This window comes from Hyaena hyaena, unplaced genomic scaffold (genome assembly GCF_003009895.1).
Source record: "Hyaena hyaena isolate Hyena2069 unplaced genomic scaffold, ASM300989v1 scaffold_619, whole genome shotgun sequence".
In the NCBI taxonomy this organism is placed as follows: Eukaryota; Metazoa; Chordata; class Mammalia; order Carnivora; family Hyaenidae; genus Hyaena; species Hyaena hyaena.
This window is the reverse complement of record NW_024081252.1, coordinates 1,095,675-1,116,941: the sequence shown is the minus strand read 5'-3', so window position 1 is coordinate 1,116,941 and position 21,267 is coordinate 1,095,675. Positions and strand designations below refer to the sequence as shown.

At 44.9% G+C, this 21,267-nt stretch overlaps 1 long non-coding RNA gene across 2 annotated transcripts in view; it reads left to right on the top strand.

Annotated features, from left to right (window-relative positions):
• Positions 1-10,144, top strand: part of LOC120248989 — a 49,961-nt gene extending 39,817 nt beyond the window's left edge. For both annotated transcript variants that reach the window (XR_005532733.1, XR_005532734.1), the window contains exon 3: positions 10,080-10,144. This is a non-coding gene — a long non-coding RNA (uncharacterized LOC120248989). The remainder of the gene's footprint in view (positions 1-10,079) is intronic.
• The last annotated feature ends 11,123 nt before the right edge of the window (positions 10,145-21,267 follow it).

Sequence of the window (21,267 nt, the reverse complement as noted above, 5' to 3'; positions counted from 1 at the left end):
TTTTTGCAATCTGACTATGGCCATTTCAAACAGCGCTAGAACACTGTCTAGCACACAGTAGACACACCAGTCAAATAAGATTTTGTCAGATGAATGACAAGATTAGGATGAGCGAAGAGCAGGGAAGGCCTTCAGTCAGAAGAAGCACTGTTGGCAAAGTACCCAAGATAGTAAATACAGGTTTATTTGTAGTGAGTACATATGCTGTGGTTAATAATGGAGTAAAGGAAGTAGTGGAACACGAGGGCCATAGTAGGGTAAGCAATGTGGGTGCCCAGCTTAGGATATGGACTTCTGTATGCCCTGGGGAGTTGTTGAAGGCTTCTGAACAGTGAAATGCTTTAATTAGCAAGTCCTAAGCAGGATTTAGGAGGGTAACTGCAGGCAGGTGGACTTCTCTGGAGGACAAGATCCTGAGAAAAAGGAAGGACAATGACATCTTTGAAGGCCCAGAGACAGAGCAGCTACAGAGTCTACTGTGCTCTCGTGGGCACCAAAACTGAGTTTTGAACTCATTTTTGCCTTGGCATATCCCAGATACCGAGCTTCCTCCTGCCTCCCCCAGGCTGTGAGAACTTAGAGATATTCTGTCTCCTGAGCACCAAACAAATGCTACTTACTTCCCTCATTAGCTTGGAGTGGCCACTTCCAATACCTGGGACCAGCTGGCTGTCAGTCCTCCCATCCCCAGATGCTTCTTGTTGGGTCTCAAATACACCAGGGCCTCCCGGAAGCGAGATTTGGGCTCTTAGCTTCCATCTATTGATTTGTTCTGAAAGCCAAACTTCCACTCAGAGCTGACCTGTCCTGGTCTTTACCAGCCCCTCCCCTGAGATGCCAGCATACATCAAAGACCCAAGACCCACTTAGGGGTGATGTTTTTTTTGCAGAACCTCTCCAAACCCAGTCATAGCTCAGCAGGCTTTGAAAATGACTGTGATGGGTCATTACTATGCCCTGATTTACCTAAATATGTTTCCTGCCTCTCAATAGCAATGCTTTGCGATGTGGACCTTGGGGGGTGGGGGGGACGGGTATTTGTATGTATGTTTTAGCGAATGACAAGTACTAGCCTGCAGCAAACAACAACAAACCCACAGACCACATAGTTGTCATTTGAGAAACAATAAGCATCATGGTCAGACACCAAACAGATATCCCACAAAGATCCTCACAGCAGCACTGCAGATGAACTGTGGTGTAGTCTTCATCCACAGACCCCAGTTCACTGAGGCCAGATGGGGCTCCTGGAGCTCCCGGGGGCAGGATTTGGAAATTGCAGGTGTCTCAATTGCTACAGTATCTCATTCATACCCAATTTGCATCTAACGGTGTCCTCTGGGATGGAAAGCAAGAATTACAGCAGAATGCAAGGCCCTGTTTTAAGCACTTCATGTATTTTAACTCATTCAGTCTTCCTAAGAACTCTTTGAAGAAACTGAGGGACAGAGAGGTTTGGGGACCTGCTAAAACTCACCAACCTTTATGATAATGTTTCCCGTCTTTATGACTAAATGCTCAAACAAAACTGAGCCAGAAAGTAAAACAGTGAATATTTTTATTTTTAATGTTTATTTTGAGAGAAAGGGGGAGGTGCATAGAGAAGGGGAATTTTGAGAGGGGGCAGAGGGGCAGAGAGATGGGGACAGAGGATCTGAAATGAGCTCTGTGCTGACAATAGACAGCCTGATGTGGGGCTTGAACTCATGAATCATGAGATAATGACCTGAGCCAAAATTGAACCCTTAACTGAGTGAGCCATCCAGATGCCCTGAATATTTTTTATTTTTAATATTTTATTGAGTTTCAACACATGGAAAAATCAAATCGTACTGGTAAGAGCAAGAGAAAGCTCAAGCATTTCCTTTGTTTTAGACCTTCAAGACCCCACATATCTTGCCTGTCTTCTTCATCACTGGAGAAGTATTGATTCCCTACTTTGGGGTCCCCCTGGAGATGACCCACACATATTTCTATTACACATAAGTGTTGATGTTTCTCTCTTCCTCAGTAGAAATGAGCTTGTCAGCACCTACCACAATGCCTGGCACATAGCAGATACTTCAACACTTGGTTGAAGGTCAAGACTTAGAAGGGTCCCTAGGTTCTAGCCAGAGCTTATAATTGCAATGACTACAAACAAGTCATTGCCTGGTCTGTGCATCTGTTTCCCCATAAAGGGAAACTTTGGACAGAAGTCACCACTGGCTAGTTTTGCATAGTAGCAAACTCAGAAAAGTTCTATCTATGGCATCCTGAGCTCAGAACCCAAGGAGTGGGAAGACATTCATATTAGGATATATGCAGCATGCCCAGCCCCAGCCCATCAATGTCAATGTGTCTGGAAGTAAAGTGCTCAGGCAGTGGTACTGGGCTGCCACAGGCAGCAAGGAGGTGTGAATGAGTTAGCAATGGCACTTTCCTGAATCACTGCATCATCCAAAGGCTGCCAGGTGGCAGCTGGCATCTTTGGCTGCCACGGTGGGCCAGGCAATGTCTGTTGCTCTAGGCACCCAGCTGGCTCTGTTGGGAGGACTGGTGAGAGTTGCCTTTCTCCTGCTGGATGTATTGGCTGGTAACACTGGGCAGGTGGGTGGGGTTCATAAGTGGCTCTTGGCTTAATCATATCCCCAACACAGGAGTTGGGGTTGTGGTGGGATGGGGTGATCATCTGGATTCCTAACTTCCTCATTTGAGGTCTGCTGCTCAGTGATGTCTGAATAGCTTCCAAACAATTAGTTTCAAGTTCCAGTTTCTTCCTCTGTGACACAGAACAAATAATCTGATTTCTGAGCCACACTTTCCTCACTGGGGAGAGAGGGGAATAAAAATAGGTACCTGACAAAGTTGTTTTAAGATTTCAAGATGAAATGTATCATCTCCATACTCTAACTAAACACCTGAACTCCTGGGTACCTATTCTCTCTGTAGCCACTGGTGCTCATCATCTATCTAAAAAGTACTCTCCAATCCCTTCCTGTCACATTATCTGTTCCATTTTCTACGTATCATTTATCACAGTCTGTTTAAGCTCTTGTTTAATTATTTGTTTGTAAAATATTATATTTTTAAATATTTGTTTAGAGCAGCAATTAATTATATTCAATGTTAAGTTGTGTGGCTCTTCCCCTCTAGAACAAAAGTCCCATGAGAGCACAGGCTTCACTAGTCTTGATCTCTGCTATTTTTACAGCATCTTGGGTGATACATGGAATATAGTAAGCACCTAAAAAGTAACGGTTTAATGAATGACCAGTGTTTGTATGAATATTAAATCATTTTACAAACTCTAAATTATTCTTCAGAAGTTATGGGTTGTCATCACTATTAAGGCCAGACCAGGGAGGGACTACAAGCAAAACAGATATCCGTGAGTTCAGGTATTCAAAGAACAACAAGAAGAGTCTACAGAGAAGACTCCTGGGGAACCATGCCAAGTGGGCCCCAGCTAAAGCACAGGGATTTGCCCTTGCCAGAGGTATTGTCATTATCACCATGGCTGCCATTTGTTGAATACTGCCTGACTGTCTGGCATTGCATTTAGAGAAAGAAAAGTATCATTTATGGTAGGAATAACAATAATCTGCTCTTTGTGTCATCTTTACGTTTGTACACAGTTACACACATAGGTGTACACACACACCTATCTTCCTTCAGAAGTAGACCTTAAAACAAAGATCAGAGTGCATGTAGCTTATTTGGGATGTGGTCCCAGGAATTGATGATAAGAGTGGGTCAAGGGAAGTGAAGAAGTCAACATCAGAGGGAATTCTGAGAGGGTTACCACTGTTGCGCACATGGCGCTCAGATCTGCTGGGGTCCTCAGAGAAAGAGTGTAGAATAAACCTCAGAGGTGCCCCATCTAAGTGATGAAGACACAGTGATCTATCCACCATTTCCTGTGCATCACCTAACAGAGTCAACTCCCTGGCATTTCTGTCCTACCCATAGAGCGTAGAACATAGTCCATAGAGCAAGTTCTCTGGACAAGAAGCCACAGGTGTATTTATGAAGAAGCACAGGAGGTGGCAGTTTGGGAACAATGAGTGCCAAGGGGTATAGGCAGAGCAATGATAGCGTCTGCCACAGCAGCTAAGAGGATAGGTCCTGATAACAAAAAGTCTTGCTTGCTGATGGTCTTGGGTATGCCTGGACACAACATTAAGTGATGGACATAGGATGTAAGACTGAGAGGAGTAGGCCTGAGCTAAATGCCTGGAAGATAAAGGTAATAGGGAGGGTCTCAGAGAAAGCACAGAGTTTGGGGGCAGATAGATAGTGATGAGCAGATGACAGCAAAATTTATGTTGTTCCTTAAGGTCACGGACTGGGTTTGGGTGGCGGTGGGAAGCCAGGGTAAGGAGAGTTGGTAAAGTCAAAGTCCTACCCCGGGGCTCGTGCAGACTGAACAAAGCAATGACACACAGAGACACCATCATCTAGGTAACATTAGCATGCTTATCCTTGAATCCTTTCTGTTGGAACTTCTCTATATTAGTCAGCTATGGCCATAATAATGCTGCATAACAAACTACTCTCCAAATTCAGTAGCGTATAATAAAAAGAATGTCATTTTCTAGTTCATAGGTCTACAGACCAGTTTGGGAGGTGCTCAGCTTCAAGCCATAGGTTGTGTCCAGGCTCATGATTGGGTTACAGTCTGTTCCACGTGTGCCCTCATTCTATTTTGACTGGGCACTGTAAAGTATATGTTCTTCCCATGATGGGTCATATTTGTGAGAATGAAATCAAACCTTAGAACCACATTCAGAGCCTCTGCTCACACCGAGTCATAACATTCCATTGGCCCAAGCAAGTCACATGGCTAAGGCACCATCTACAGGGGGAAAAACACCCTCCTGTGTACATGTGTGCACTGTAAGGTCACATGGAAGAATGGGGGTGTGAGTTGAGAACAGCAATCCCATCCACTAACAACCTCATTTTATCCCATGGGGAAGCCGAGGCTTCAAAGATTTAAGCTATTTGCCTAAAGTCACAGCCTTGTATGGGATGCAGCTGGATTTTAGACCTGGCTTTGCTTGACACCAAAGCTTGTATATTTATCATGATGCTAGAGTACAAGGTGAGCCAAGCCCCCAAAGGTACAAGGAACTGGAGTACAGCCTCAGAGGGTCCTCACCCATCTAGCAGTGTGCAAAGCACCCAAACCAACCAGAGATCACCTGTCAGCTCAAGGTTGTGCCCCAGATCTGTGTCAGGAAAGTCTGCTGGAGCCTTGTTTCTCCTGCTTCCTGCACCATTCTCCCTAGAGAGAACTGTGTGCTTTTAACTTTAAAACGTCACCCAGGAGAGCCCCCTCTTCTCTGAGAAATCCTACCCACTGCAATCTAGCCAGAGGTTTTCAATGCAGACCCAGGAGATGAAGAGGTGACAAATAGTTCCGTTTTCACTTCCTTGAAATTTCTCCTAAGTGTGCCTACTCTGCCAACCATATCTGCAAAGGGAAAGAGGTGAAGTTCACACCATTCAACTCCCAGCTGTTGCCATGGAGCCCATCCAGACACCAACACACCAGCAACTCTGGCTGCTTTGCAATGGAATCAAAGAGGGGGAAAATAATCAGCGGGGGAGCAAACTCTTGTTTAAATGCAAATACCTTTGAGAGGAAGCAATTGAAGGAAAAGAAATTATGAAAACCCCAGTAGAGAGCACAGAGTTGGGACTGAGGCTGATAAGCCATGCTGGTCCCTCAGCGGGATAGTCTCTGCTCCATCTCCTGCCAAAGTGGGAAACTTGTTTCCAGAAGTGATTTGCCAACGTTACACATCCCAGTCACCCCTAACAAGGTTCTTAGAAAGAGCAGAGTGGACTTCCTGATGGGCAGAGAGACTGTAAGAGCCTAGGATGCTGATGGGAGGGCTGAGCTGGTTTGCAATAGAATTTAAAGAGAAGGAAATGAGGGTTGAGAATTGAGACCCAAGCGGGAGATATTAGAAAGCAATATAGGTACATCCATCAGCCTCCCCTAAGGAGGAAGATGCTCCAGGGGAAGCAGGTTGGGGGAGAGTGTCTGAAAGCTCAATTAGAGACAGAAATCCTTTAGATTTTTCTGGTAAGAATTATGGTAGATTTTCATTTGTTAATCTTTATTAAAAATAAAACCATCCATTTTTAGCTAAAAATTTCCTAAAGCTCAAGTACTTAACAACAAAGGAGATTATATCTTATCATTGTTTTGTATTGAGGATTATTTTGACCTGTAAACTTTTTTTAAAGATACCTCACAACTAAAAGACATTTTATATCTCTGATCTCCAGAAAAGTTGGTAAGCTGGAAGGCTTGGGGTGAGGAATGAGCATCTGAGACAAATCTGGTGTCTGGAAGCTTCAAATCATCACCACTTACTCCCCCACCCCTGCCCCTCACCCCCATCCCAACTGCCTCCCGACCTCAGCCACCCTTGGGCTGCAGATGTTTCATGCAAGCACACTGGTTGAGGTTCTCGACAAGATCTCAAGCCACTGCTGTTTGCAAGCACTTCAGGAAAGGATATGGGCGAGAAGAAGGGTGCATTGTCTCCAGCCTCTGGCTCCCATGGAACTTCTAGTTAGCCCCAGGCAGCGTAGCATCCAGGCTATGAGGTACTAGAAGGTTTCCTGTGGTTGGCAAAAGGGCACCAAACTAGGAATCAAAAGACCTGTGTCAGAGTCCTGGCTCTATTATAATCCAACCATGCAACATGGGGACACCATTTCACCTTTCTGTGCCTTGGCCTCAGTTTCCAGATCTGTGAAATGGGGTTGTTCTCCTATCATTTATTGAGCACTTAATGCAGATAACAAACTGGCAAACTGCGGGCCACATGCTGCCCTGTGTCTTAACCTGCACGATGTAAAATAGTCATGAGCCAGTATTTTAAGATAAAGCAATTTCGTATAAAATTCTAAGTTTCTGGTTTGTCTTGAAAAAGGATGCAATCTGACACCACAGAGACCTACAATGTTACAGTCAGTTGGAGTAAACTGTTACATTTAGAGAAAATACACACTCCACTTGATATTAATTCTCACCACTCCCTGTTTGCTTAAATCCTGGGGCCAAGAGTCAGTTGCCTATTTAGTAGGGAAACTCTGTTTTACCCTGCAGTAGATAGAAATTTGGAAAGCACTACATATTTAATTCTTACAGCAACTCTCCTAAGCGGTAGGCAGGATATTCAATCCCATTGTACAAATAAGGAAACTGAGTCCTTTCTATCTAAATAGAATCATGCAGGCTTCAATCTGATTGCCACTTGCTCAAGGCAAACAACTAGTAAGTGACTGACCAGATTTGATCCCAAGCTGCCTGCCTCAGAGCCCATGCTTATGACCACTTCTCTCTTCTGCTGGCCTTCGAAACATGCATCAAACATGTCATTGTATTCAGATCACAGTTGAGGTTCAGGGAGATGGCAGCCCACCTGGGTTGCATTTTCTATATCTCAGTTGTTGCTGGAGATGAGTGACCTACATGGGGATCAAAGCCATTAATTAAAAAAAGCAGGGATAATGAGAGTTGAAGGGACCCAAAGAGATGATTCAATCAGCTGTTTTCATTTTAAGGAAGGGAAATCTTGAAAAGGTTAAGTGACTTGTTTATAGTCACATATTTCCTGGAAATATCCGTGCTAGGTCTAGATTAGGAAAATGAAATAAAGAAGTTAATTAGCTTGCCAGATATATATTTAGGCTCCCAAACTCACTTGGGTTGAAAATGCATAGATTTTTCAAGCACAAAAGTTTTGAGAAGGAGTCAGAATTACCTGGAAATTGCATCCATTTCCTCCTTTGCTCTTCATTAGAATTGTCCCCCAAAATCTTAGCTAGGAAGTCCTGTAGCCATTTCTTAGTTTCCTTTTGGAAATACAGAATGTCAGAAGAACAAATGTCATCGAGAGGTCATCTAGGCCAATCATCTCATTTTACAGGTGAGGAAGCCTAGGCCCAAAGGTGAGGGGACGTGTCCCAGACTGTTCCACAAGCTGGCACAAAGCTAGACAGGAACTATTCCGGCCTCACATTCTGAGCTCACATCCCTTGGTACCGCTGCTGCTGTGAGCTTCTCACCAGCTCAGCTTGAGTCTCTTCCTGGGAAGCATTTTAATGATGCTGTTCAGAGGCTCCACTGCTCGTTCCTCAGGGTCTCAGGATGGGGAGGACAGCTGTTCTAAAAACCCACTCACAGCTGGATTAATAAGAGAAGCAACACCTTCAAGTTCCTTCTCTTCCGCAGGAGAGCGAGAAACACAGCTGTTTGTCTCTTTGCATCCCAGATGCTCCCAGGGAGCAGAGCTGTTCCTTGCTTTCCCACTTGACTAGAATTATGTGTGCCTCATGTTGATTGTGCATGTAGATGCCTCCCCCTCCAAGCAGCCTTCCCTGACTCCCCGCCAGAGTCAGTGCTGCCGCCTCTGGGCTCACGCTCCCAGCACTGTCAGCCGAGAAACTATGACACACACCTGTAAACTAGCTATTGCTGATCTCCTCAACTGTATGAGAAGCTGCTCCAAGACAGGCACTGAATCTCGTCTTTACACTGCAAGCCCCCAGCAACAGTGCACCTTGCAGTCATAAAAACAGTTGCTGCCACTTATTCTGGATTATAATAGACCAAGGTCTGGGCTAAGCACTTGGAGTACTTTATCCCTGTGAATCCTCAAAGCCACTCTGCAGGGAAAGTATTACTATACCCATTTTATGGATGAGGACACTGGAAGTTTACTTGTGCACAGATTTAATGTAACATTAGCAAATCCAAACTCCCCCATATATGTGGTTTCTCTTTCCCCTCTCCCTTCACCTCCCACATTTCTCCAAGGTCCTCAAAGTTACACAACTTTTCCTGCCTGGGGGCTTTATCTGAGCAGATTGCTCTGTCTTCATCGCACCCCATCCTTCACCCAGTTAATTCTTGGCTCAAAAGTTTTCTCCAAGGTAGACTCTCCTAACCCCCAAACTAGGCCATGCCCTCTTGTAATTAGGTCTCATAGCTTCACCAGCTTTTTGTTCATGGCATTTAACTCTTCCAGGGCTGATCAATCCCCCTGTCACCCATTCCAACCCCAGCCATGACCCACCCCTGTCATCCACCCCAATGGATTGCATGGTGCCTAGGGAGCTGTGGGTCTGCCCAGACTCAGATTTCACTTCTAATTTAAAAAAATTTTTTAATGTCTATTTATTTTTGAGAGAGAGAGAGGGCATGAGCAGGGGAGGGGCAGAGGGAGGTAGGTACAGAATCCAAAGCAGGCTCCAGTCTCTGAGCTGTCAGCACAGAGCCCGATGTGGGGCTCAAACTCACAAACAGTGAGATCATGACCTGAGCTGAAGTTGGACGCTTAACCAACTGAGCCACACAGATGCCCCTTGACTTCTAATTTAAGGGATCTCAGATATAAGTCATTCACCTTCTCCAGTACACAACACACTCTTGTCATCCCAAGCAAGCCTCCTCTATTTGTTGTTTCTTGTCAATTTTACTTTTTCCCCTTTGTCCTTCAGCCCTGCTGTCGGCACCCTATTCTCTCCCCAGCCTTTGTCATGGGCCTGCACTGCCATGTATTTGATGCAGGTCCTCAAGTATTCATACATACAGCCTTGTAAAATGAGTTTTGCTTGCTCATGTTTTTAAATTATGTAAATGACATATTATAATAAAAAACATAGTAGTTCCATATTTCATGTTGTTATGATTACCATTTGTCTCCTCCATTAGTATAAGCTCCTTGAGGACAGGCCCCTTATCTGTTTTGCTTGTCATTTTGTCCCCAGTGCCAAGTGCCCAATATAAAGTAGGCACCCAATAGACATCTATTGACTAAATGAACATTTGACTTCAAAGCACATGCATGAACTATTATGCACAGTAGAAAAAGCAGGTGCTGATAAGTGATTATATCAATGAGAGAATAGATGGAGGAGGTGATCAGTTGCAAGATACCAGCTGGGAAAGACCAGCTACTTGACTAACAGATAATACGGAGGCCTAACACACATCTGGTTCACTTTCAACAAAGCAAGTTTCCTGTTTGGGCAAAAAGAAAATTATTTGGCTTTTCACTTTCGCTTTTCAGTGACCACTAGGAGTCCATGGATGGAGTAGCCATCAACCACAAAGGAAAGAACAGGCCGGCTCTTCTCAGAAATGAGTATAGAAGGGCATCCTTATTACTTCCTCCCAAGCACTTCACACTCAGCCTCCTAGAAGAGCTACTCTTTCAGCCCAGCGCCTGAAATCATGTGGGCCATCTTCCACCCCACCCCAAGTTTGGTTTTCAAACCTCCACTTAAAAGAAAATGGAGAGTGGGAAGGTACAACCTGAGGTGACAGGAAAATCAATAGCCGGGGTTTGAAAGCCATTCTGGATGAAAGGCCCGGAGGCCATATGATAAAAGGGAACAGGAGTGGACAGTGGGGAGTCTGCCGCAGGCTTCCCTGTTCTCAGAAGGCATGTTCCCTTTACCCTGCAGGTAGGAAGCAGTGGCACATGGCAGATAAAAAGCATGGCTAGATAGAACCACAATCCTAAAGCTTATGTATAGAATCATGGAAACTGGAGGTGGGAAGGCACCTATGAGTTGGATCATCTGGCCTAGCTCTTCATTTTATATTTACCGAAAGCCCAGAAAGGGAAAGATCAGCCCAAGGTCCGACAGTGAGCCAATATACAGTGCAGACTGGAATCCTGGTTTTCTGGGTCCTACTCCAGGCCTCTTTCCATTACATGAAGATTCCTTACACAGCAGATAGTCCAGTGTGATAGGCAGAATAATGGCCTCCTGAAGATGTCCATGTCATAATCCCCAGAACCTATAAATACGTTACCTTCCATGGCAAAAAGAACTTTGCAAATGTGATTAAGTTAAGGACCTTTTGATGGGGAGATTATCCTGAGTTATCTGGATAGGCCCAATGTAATTGCAAGGGTCCGAGTCAGAGGAGCAGATGTGATGACAGCAGATGTGATGAGAGGTTGACTCTGGTGGCCTCTGAATCTTGGAAAAAGCCAGGAAAGGGACTTTCCCCCTGGAGTCTCCAGAAGGACCACACAGCCTTGCAAACCTATGTTAGGCTTCTGACCTCCAGAACTGTAAAGTGATAAATCTGTGTTGCTTTACAACACTGAGTTTGTGGTGATTTGCTATAGCAGCAATCAGAAATGAGTACATCCTGTGATACCACTCAACTGACATATTAATGATGCAAACCCCCCAGAGAGAAGAAGACTCCAGGAATCCCACCCACACTGGAGCAGCAATGTATCACAGCGATTATGAGCACGCTCCATGGAAACAACCCCAAAGACCATCCGCAGGCGAATAGACAGACACATTGTGGTATACTCACACGCTGTGGAATAGCATATGGCGTTTCAACAGAACAAACCTCTAAAATATGCAATGACATGGATGAATCCCTCAGACATGACATAGGACAGAAAGAAGCCAAGACACAAAGGATTAGGAACTAAATGATTCCAGCTGCGTAAAATTCAAGCACAGATAAAGCAAATCCATGGTGATTAAAATCAGAATGATATTCTGATAATGATATTCTTCCTGGTAGGAGAGGTGACAGCAGAGCCACCTGGGGCTGGAAATGTTCCATGCCATGATCTGGTTATATGTGGTATAGGTAAATAAAACTCCACTGTGTAGGACGCTTAGGATTTGTTCACTTTCCTATAAAGTATACTGCCGTTTCATCTCAGCTGTCATTTCCTGTGTGTGACACTTGGGCAAGTCTCTAAATCCATCAGAGCCTGAGTTTCTCACCTGTGTGTTGGGGATATTAATAGCTTCTACTCTGTAGAGTTGCTATAAGTTAGTGCATATAAAGTGTCCATGAGGCACCTGGGTGGCTCAGTCAGTTCGGCGTCCAACTCTTGGTTTCAGCTCAGGTCACGATTTCACGATGCATGGGTTTGAGCCCCGCATCTGGCTCTGAGCTGACAGCATGTAGCCTGCTTGGGATTCTCTCTCCCTCTGTCTCTGTCTCTCTCTGCCCCTTCCTCGCTCATGCTTTCTCTCTTTCCAAAAACAAATAAATAAACTTAAAAAAATTAAGTGTTCACAACTCTGCCTGACACATAGTGCTTCATAAATTCTGCTATTACTCAAGGTGTAGACAAAGTGGTGTGCTGGAGCCACTATATCCTGGCCCATGAGAGCCGATCATGTCCTTTCTTCCCAGCTCCACTATCAGAGCCATTACGTTGGTAGCTTAGCTTCTGCCATTGTGGGAATACTTACATCACAACAATTGTCAAAAAGTACAAATGAGTGCCTTTTTGTTAACTTGCTTGGACAGCCAGTTATTAAACACTTACCAGAGTACCACTGTGTAACTGGCTGCAATCAGACCCTCTCTGGAGAATGTTTTACTTTAGGAAAGGGGGAGAGCAGACAAGTGGCCTTGTGGGAGGAAAGCAGGGCCCACCACCTCCATTCTGTAGTGGACCCAGCAGGCCAGAGAGACTTGCATGTGAGCCCCATGACAGCATCTGAGTCCCCCACCATCACTCTCTCCTTATCTCATCCCTGGGCTTTAACCACTTAATTACTGCCCAGCCTTTCAGACCCCATCCTCCCTTAATATACCCCTTTTGAGAGGCCTAGCCAACCTTCCCACCCATCCCCTAGCCAGTCCCTCCCCTGCCAGGCCCTCCTCAGAGAGCTTGCCCAGAGTTATGCTCCCTGTTCCTTCTCTGTCTCCAGCCAACTGCTCTTAGATTCTCCTTGAATCTGCTCTTTCTCATCATTAGTGTCTTAGCTCCAATGTCACCTCTTTAGAGAAGCTGTTCCCTTGGCCGCTCTCAATCACTTCCCAATGTTACTCACCACTGACTGAAGTTCCTGAATGTGTGACTGCTCATCATCCCCATTCTATGTATCAAGAAACTGAGGATTGGGGAAGGTAGGGAACTTACCCATGATCACAAAGGCAAGAAATGACAGAGCTGGAATTTGAGTGCACATAAGCCCGTGTGTTTAGCCACTTCATTATGTGATGGACTGCTTGAAAGACAGGGCTGTGCAGGCAACTGGTGCATCCAGGGAGAAGACGGCTCTGCAGGTCCTAAGCTGGAGGTGGGGAGTGGACGCCACTGCCAAGCAAAGGTGTCCAAGAGAGTCTGGCTGCAAGTTTGAAGTCTGATATCCTCAGGCCAACACTGTAATAAGGTACAGAGAGTGGTGAAGGGCGCAAAGGAGGCAGAAAGGCAGCATGAACAGAGCCTGCCTTTATTTACTTATTTATGGAGGATGAGATATTAATCAGGGGCCTATCCTTTGAACTGTCAGCACCTTCTCCTACAGCAGCAGGTCAGCAGGTGCGATGAGCTGGTGCTGGGGGAGGAAGTCAAATTCTCTGCTTCTCTCTAAGATTCCCAGGTCCCCCAGGACAAAGCCTTCACCATGCCAGGGAATCAGTCCTTTGGCCAGAGAAGGTGGGCCCCCACACAGGATAAGTGGGAAGCGGGAGCAGTGATGGGGGTGTGGGAAAGTCAGCTGGGGCAGTGGAAAGGGTACTAGACAGGAGTTTTTAAGTTCTGTAGGACTGTGTAGAGCACTTAGCACAGTGCCTGGTATCTGGAGAAACGTTCACTGGTGTTCCTAGCTCTGTGTGACATCAGGCAAGTCACACAGTCTGTGTCTTCCATCCCTCGTGTGCAGTGTGCAGAGGACACATAGAAGAACTGCCTGCTGAGCCCCCTTCTCAGAAGAGCCGAGCGGTGCTCAGCACCATATTTATGAGGTGACTCATAAATGCTTACTGAATGTACTGTGTTGTTTGTGCTAATCAAAGCCCTTTCAAAATGTAAGGTTTTTTGTTTTGTTTTTTTTTTAATTTGAGAGGGAGAGAGAAGGGGAGAGGGGCAGAGGGAGAGAATCCCAGGCACCACACTCAGTGCGAAGCCTGACTTGGGGCTTGATCTCACAACCGTGAGATCATGACCTGAGCTGGAATCAAGAGGCAAGTCAGAGGCTCAACCAACTGAGCGACCCAGGTGCTCCTATAAGGTATTATTTCTGAAAACGCAGTATGATTTCTGGGAAGGTAGTGAGCTCCCCATCACTGGGTTTATGCAGACAGTAGCTGAGAGAGAAGATGCTTGCATGGAGTGTCAGCTTAGGTTTTCCTCTGGGGAGGTGGCACTGTCCAGAGATTCAGCCTCAGAATCCAATAGTGAGAGTTCAAATCCCAGCTCAGCTACCCATTAGCTTTGGGGTTTTAAGTTTCTTAATCTCTTGCATCCTGGTTCCCTCACCTCTTAGACTGCAAGAAAAACAGTACCTGCCTTATACAGTTGTTTAGAAAATTCAGTGATATGATGGACAAATAAGTGATTTATTGAGCCAATGACATGAGATGAGTTTTTTCCTATTTCTTTTTTTTAAAAAGTTTATTTATTTATTTTGAGAGGAGGTGGGGAGGGGGCAGAGAGAGAGAGAGAGAGAGAGAGAATACCAAGCAGGCTCAGCACTGTCACTGCAGAGCCCCACATGGGTCTCAAAGTCACAAACAAAAAGATCATGACTTGAGGCAAAATCAAGAGGTGGATGCTTAGCCAACTGAGCTACCCAGATTCCCTTTTTCCTATTTCTGCCTCTAGTTGTACCCAGTCAAATCCACCACCTTATCCATTTGATAATGATCACTTCAGCAGAAACTGAAACATTCTGGCCACTTGAAGTCCAGTTCAGTTTAAATCTCTTTTCTTCCCTCCTCCAGGCGTAGGCTGGACTGATGGGTCAAGAAACAGAACCAGAAGTGGGACAGGGTCCCGGCCTCTCCATTCACTCCCCCTCCTCCCTGCACCTCAGAATGATATCCACCTCCCTCCCTCTCTGATTCTCAGGATCTCCTTCCTCCTCTGACAAGCAGTGCCCAAGGCAGGTAGCTGATATGTTACCCACCTGATGTTCAGGCAGTGGGGGGCAGGTGATCCTTGCCTCCTACAGGGTCAGTACCTGTCCATGAGGTGCTGGTGGTCTCTGCTGATATGGTGGTCTTTGTATCATTGGTATGTCGCTTTTCATGGGGTGGCATCTACATAGTTTAATGGCAGCTATGAGACCCCTCAGAGAGAAGGGCAGCCCACTTAGCCTTCAGCCCTGCCGGGAGGCCATAATGACTCTTCTCCTCTCTTGCCAGCTGCAACACCTTCTGGAAACCTCCAGGCTCCTCTGGGTGGACCTGCAGGAGCCCCTCCCACCCAGTCCTTTGGCTCTTGAGGCACATACTACACGTACCACATTCCTACCCACTGCAGGGGAGAGAAACGCCTGCCTCTTAGGGTCCCTGGCTGGGTCTAAAATGTAAACTGACAGATCAACAGGAGAACAGCATGCAAATGTTAATATAAGTTTTACGTGCCCCGCAAGCCTTCATAAGGGAACGAAGACCCAAAGAGATGATTAGACCTGGATATTTTTATGCTGGGTTTGCTGGGGAGTGGACAGTCGTAGAGGAATAGGAGGGAGCTCGGTGTGGCTGGTTCATTGGATTCTTCTCCACGTCCCTATGTCCTCAGAGAGGAGGGAGCTCCTTTCCTGCAGGTATAAGCAGGCAGAGGCCAGGTCAAGCAGCTCCAGCCGAAATTGCAGCAAGCACTTACCACCTTCCAAGTTGTAAATTGTAGCAAACACTTCCAAATGGGGCTGAGGGAGCTCAGTGGCTCTGAGGGAGCCCTGAGTGGCTCAGGGACTCTCACCTGAGGGTTTTACCACCTGCCATAAGGAGAGGGATGGGGGTAAGAGTGACCTTCCCACTTCTGCTGTTTACTCAAACTCCTTCAGCTTAAACTATTCAGTATACTAAGGTGCCATATGTTGGGGTAGCTTGTCCTGAACCCCATCATCACCCAGCTGGCCTAGGCAGTTCCAGGTGTACCCCCCCTTCCTGGGCGCCAGGCTCTGTGTGCTTCGCATTCCAAACCCTCAGGACCCCTGCTGAGCACACCCCTGACCCCCTGCTTTGACTTGTCTCCCGGTGGGGGTTTGTTGAGGGAGGGAGGAAAACTCTCACTACACTGTTCTCCTCCAAGGCTACAACTCTGCCTCTCTCCTTGGCTTTCAATTACAAACTGGCAGGGGAATTTGGGGCTGACTTGGAGAAGCAGGGCTAATGTGCTGCCTTCCCTTGGGCGGGGATCCGGCCACTGCCACTGGAGGTCCTTATCAGAATAGGGAGAAAGTAGCACTTCTGGATCCTCTGCTCTGGATCTTAGGCACCTGTCCTTGGGTGAAGTTTAAGTCCTCCCAGCACTCCCCAAAGGTTAAGTTAACATGGCAGATAGTAAGTGCTCCCCCCAGTTTAGCTGTTAGCTGCTTGCCCCAGTCTCTGCACCACCCCTTGCCCACCATGCTTCAGCCCACTGAGCTTCTCTCAGCTCCTCCAGTCTGCCCCTGGCCCTTTTCACGTGCCGTTCCGTCTCCCCAGGGAATGCTTCTCCAGCTCCCTCTTCCCCAGCTGACTCCTCTTGGTCACTTGGGTCTCAGCTGGAAGATCTCAGGGAAGTCCTTGCTGATCAGCCCTGTATGAGTCAGGCATTCATACCAGGTGTTCCCAGGACAGCTCCTCTTTTTCTCAGGCTTATTTTTCTGCTTCTCCCACTGGAATCTGGGAACATATCTATCGAGCTCTCCCAGGCATTTGCCAGTGGCACAGTGGTTCGTACAGAACAGGAGCCCAATACCCGTTTGTTGAAAAAAAAAAAAAGAAAAGAAAACAATTACCTGTTCTTTTTAAAGGCCATTATGTGGTAAAGCCCTGGTATCCTGGGGGATTGGGAGACTTGAGGCCTGGGGAGCTCGGAGCCCTCTGCTCTTACCTCCAAAGAGGCAAAGCAGCCCCTAACAGTGGGAACAGACTCCCCTAGTCCAGGGCAACCCTCACTCTGCCTCTCACAGTGCTCCCCGGAGTGCCAGCTATCAGCAGATTTCATAAGGCCTAGGAGAGCTATATGGAAAGAGGAATAAAAAGATACTGAAACCCAATTCTATGAAGCTATAAAGTTACCAGGGCCCATTTCTCCCGTAAGGTCCGAAGCTTCCCTCCCCGGGGTCTGTGTTAATGGAGCGGTTACTAACATTCCATCTGAGAACAGCCAAGATAGTTAAGGACTTGAGACCAGTCCATGGCCATTAACCAGCTAATAGGTGAGAAAGAGCGCGTGGGCCAGCACTTGGATGGCAGTCAAACACCGCTGGGCTATACAGCAAGGCAGAACCTTTCCTCTGTTCCCCACTGGTCATGAGACCTTTGCTATATCAGCTAGGCTCTCAGCACCGGAGTGGGAAATGGAGATTCATTCATTCCACAAATGTTTGTTGAGCACCCACTATGTGCCAGGGCCAGGGATTTCAATCCTCCCTTTTCCAGTGGTTTTGAGAAGAAATGCTGACTCAGATGCTTCAGGGCCAACAGGGGTAATGAGAGGTCAGGGGACACTGGAGTGCTCATGCCTAGTCAAAAGGGGGCAGCAGATACTCAGCTCTAGCTGGTTGTTGCCTTGTTGGAATGTAGCCCAGCATGGTCAGGGCTTCTGTTCCTTTTAGAGAGTTTGAAAGTCAATATTTTAATGTGAAATCTTAGAATTTTTTTTTTTTTTTTTTTTTTAGAATTTTTAGAAGTTGGCAACTAATTCAAAAATTTTTAAATGTCCGTGTAGGTCAGACACATGGGCACAATCTGGCTTGCTAGGGCCTAGGTGGTGACCTCAAGGAAAGGCTGTGAGGAAACTGACATGAAGACCCCAGTTCAGAGTTTCCACTCCTTTCTTTTATCAGTATTATTGTGATTTATAATACATACCCAGTTCCTAGACAGCTCTGGGCCCAGATGAGGAAATAAGGTACACCAATGTATAGGCAGATCCTATATTCAGAAGTTTTAATGTGAACCACAAGATAGCTGCAGAAGATGGAGAAGTTATTTGCATAGAGAAGAAGGCAGGCTTCCTCAAAGAGGTGGCACGGGCTGGGCTGAGGAAATTTGTGAGACACTGGGGTCCTCAGCCACATAATCACACAGAGCCTCTCACCAACTCCCTGATCTGAAGGGGTGATCAGGAACACCGTCTAATACTGTGTTTTGTTCTGGGAAGTCTCAACCTTATAAAGATGACAATTCTCCCTAACTTAATTTATAAAATCTAGGTAGTCCCAATAAAAATATCTTCAGATTTTTTCTACAGCCAAACAAGTTGATTATAAAGTTCATTTGGAAGAAAAAACAAATAAGAATAGTGAGGAAAATCCTGAAAAAGAAGAACAGACAGTGGGGGTCTAGCCCTACTCATACTGAAACATGCTGGAAAGCCTCTATAATTGAAATGAAGCAGAACAGGAAAGTCAGGGGGAAAACCATTCATACACAAATTTAGAATGCAATAAGCACAAGAGCTCAAATCAGAGGAAAAATACCAGACTTTGAAATTATGTCCAGATAACTGGAGTACCGTATAGGAAAAAGATAAAATTGGATGCATTCCTCATCAGGATAAATCCCAAATGGATCCAAAATATACACTTGAAAAAGGAAACATGCACTAAAAGAAAACATTGTTGAATTCCTCTGTAGCCTGGGGAGGGGGAAATCATTCCTAATTATGACTCAAAATCCATAAGAAATAGGAAAAATATAGACCAATAGATTACATTCAAAACAAATTTTCCCATGGCAAAAGTTGTGACAAAGTGAAAAGATAAACAACAAACTGAGAATAATAATTGCAACTTACGCCACAAGAGTTCATACATCTATATATAAACAAGCTTCTAAAATGAGAGAAGAAAAAGTCCAATAAACCTACAGAGAAATAGGCTACAGAATTATACCAATAGTCCACAGAGAAAGAAATGCAAGTACTTATTCTTTTGAAAAGTTAAGGGGTGCCTGAACGGCTTAGTTAAGTGTCCAACTCTTGATCTTAGCTCAGGTCTTGATCTTAGGGTCATGAGTTCAGACCCTGTGTTGAGCCCCATGCTGGGCGTGAAGCCTCCTCCTTAAAGAGAGAGAGAGAGAGAGATGCTCAAATTTTTTCATTCTAAGAGAAATGTAAAATGAAACTAGACTGAGGTATAATTTGTCACCTTTTCAATTGGAAAAAGTCAAGTCTGACAATTTTTTTGTTGGTAAATCTCCGGAGAAACAGGATCTCAAGCTTTGCTGGTGGAAATGCATATTGTACAGTTCCTATGAGGGAGAATTTCACAACATCTGGAAAAAGTGCACGCACCTAAATTATATTTACCTTTGAGCTAGCAATCCCATTTCTAAAAATAAAATGCAAAAATATGAAGATATATATATATAGTCCTCTATTCATTGAGAACTATCTGTAGTAGTAGAAGATTGGAAACAACCTGAATATCCATCCAAGACTGATTGAAAAATGTATAGTATACTCCTACCATGACAGGGTGACCAACCAATCCATTTTGGAAGACAAGGAAATGTCACTCCTAAGACCTGGAAAGTCATAGGCAAACAGGGACAAGATAGTCACTCTTAAAATTGAAGATATGCAACTGTAATGAAGGAGGGAGCATATCTCTCTATACAAGTATGGAGTGATCATCAGAATATATGGTTACATGAAAAAAAGAAAAATGGAGACAAGCATGTAGAGTATACTACTCCTTATCTAAAAAAGGGGTGAACACAAAACACACATACACAAACATGCACATACACATACCTGCTTATGTTATCAAAAGAAAGAATAGAAAATAAACCATAGATACTATTTTTATTTGTTATGTATAGAGGAATGGAGGATATGGGGTAGAAAGTACAGGAATATAAGCTAGACTTCTATGAACAAATCCTGTTTTGTATATTTGGTTTGCAATCATGTAAATATTCTATGTAATTGTTAAAGAAATGGAATTACAAAAAGAAGCTGCAAAGGTTTTGTTTTTTTAGCTATGACTTCTGCTTCTGGCAAAGACAGAATAACTGAGACCGGACCAGACTTTCTACCATGGGAAAGCATACAAAGTAACTGTTTTCAGATGTTGCACACCAGCCAGTTCAGGACTGGGATCCATTAGAGAAATTGCCCTTGCTCTGTGCTTGGAGGTACTGTTCTAGACCATGCAGCATAGGGAGGCAGACTCCAAGCAGAGCAGAGCAGTCGAAGCAGAGCAGAGCAGTCTTGCTGAGATGCAAGGGTAGAAGGAGTTCAGGCTCTGAGTCAGTTGGGAGTTGCAGGATTACGTACCAGACAGGAGGGGTTTATGTTACGCATAGAAAGAGCTTTGAAATCTACATAGGAGTCCCCTTAAGTCTTAGCTAAATACAAAGAGTAAGTGCACAGTACTAGATTCTGGAAATCCTGGCAGAGAACAGCTACAAAGGAACAGTGAGCTGAATGCAGATTCCAAAAATCATAGCTCTGGAAGGCATATGAGGTGTGATCATCCAGAGCAGAGAGCCCTACTGAATACTCCTGGCATTCAGCTGAGACACTAGCAAAGCTACCTCCTAGAGTATAGGGTTACCATAGCCGCTGAGTAAGGATGGCTATAGACATACTTTTACAAAGCTTAAAAACAAGCCTTTAAATGATCCAGCTAGTACATTAACTGCCTGCCAGAAAAAAAAATTTTTTTCAAAACTCTTTAAATGAAGACACCAAATCCTAGATTCAACATTATAGCATCCACAATAGCCACCATACAATCAAAGGTTATTAAACATGTGAAGAAGAAAAAAAAAAGAAAAGAAAAAGAGAGTACAACTAGGAAAAATAATCAATAGTAAGCAAGAGAAACAGATCTACAGATGACAGAGGTATTATAATTACCAGACACTTTAAAATAAGCTATTATAAATATGTTTTTTATTTAACATTTTTTATGTTTATTTATTCTTGAGAGAGAGAGACAGAGAGTGAGCGGGGGAGGGGAGAAGGGGGAAGAGAGAGAGAAGGAGACACAGAATTGAAGCAGGCTCTAGTCAGAGCCAGACGCGGGACTCAAACTCACAAACTGTGAGATCATGACCTGAGCCAAAGTTGGACACTTAACTGACTAAGCCACCCAGGAGCTCCAAAATATGTCTTTTTGTATTTCAAGAAAGAGATAGATATAATGAGTGAAACTATGGAGGAATATCAGTATAGAAATGGAAACTACTTAAAAAATGGAAATTCTAGAACCAAAAAGTAAAATATCTGAAATAAAACAATTCATTCACCCGATAAGCTAAATTGGGCACTGCAGAAGAAAAAGATCAATAGATTTGAATTT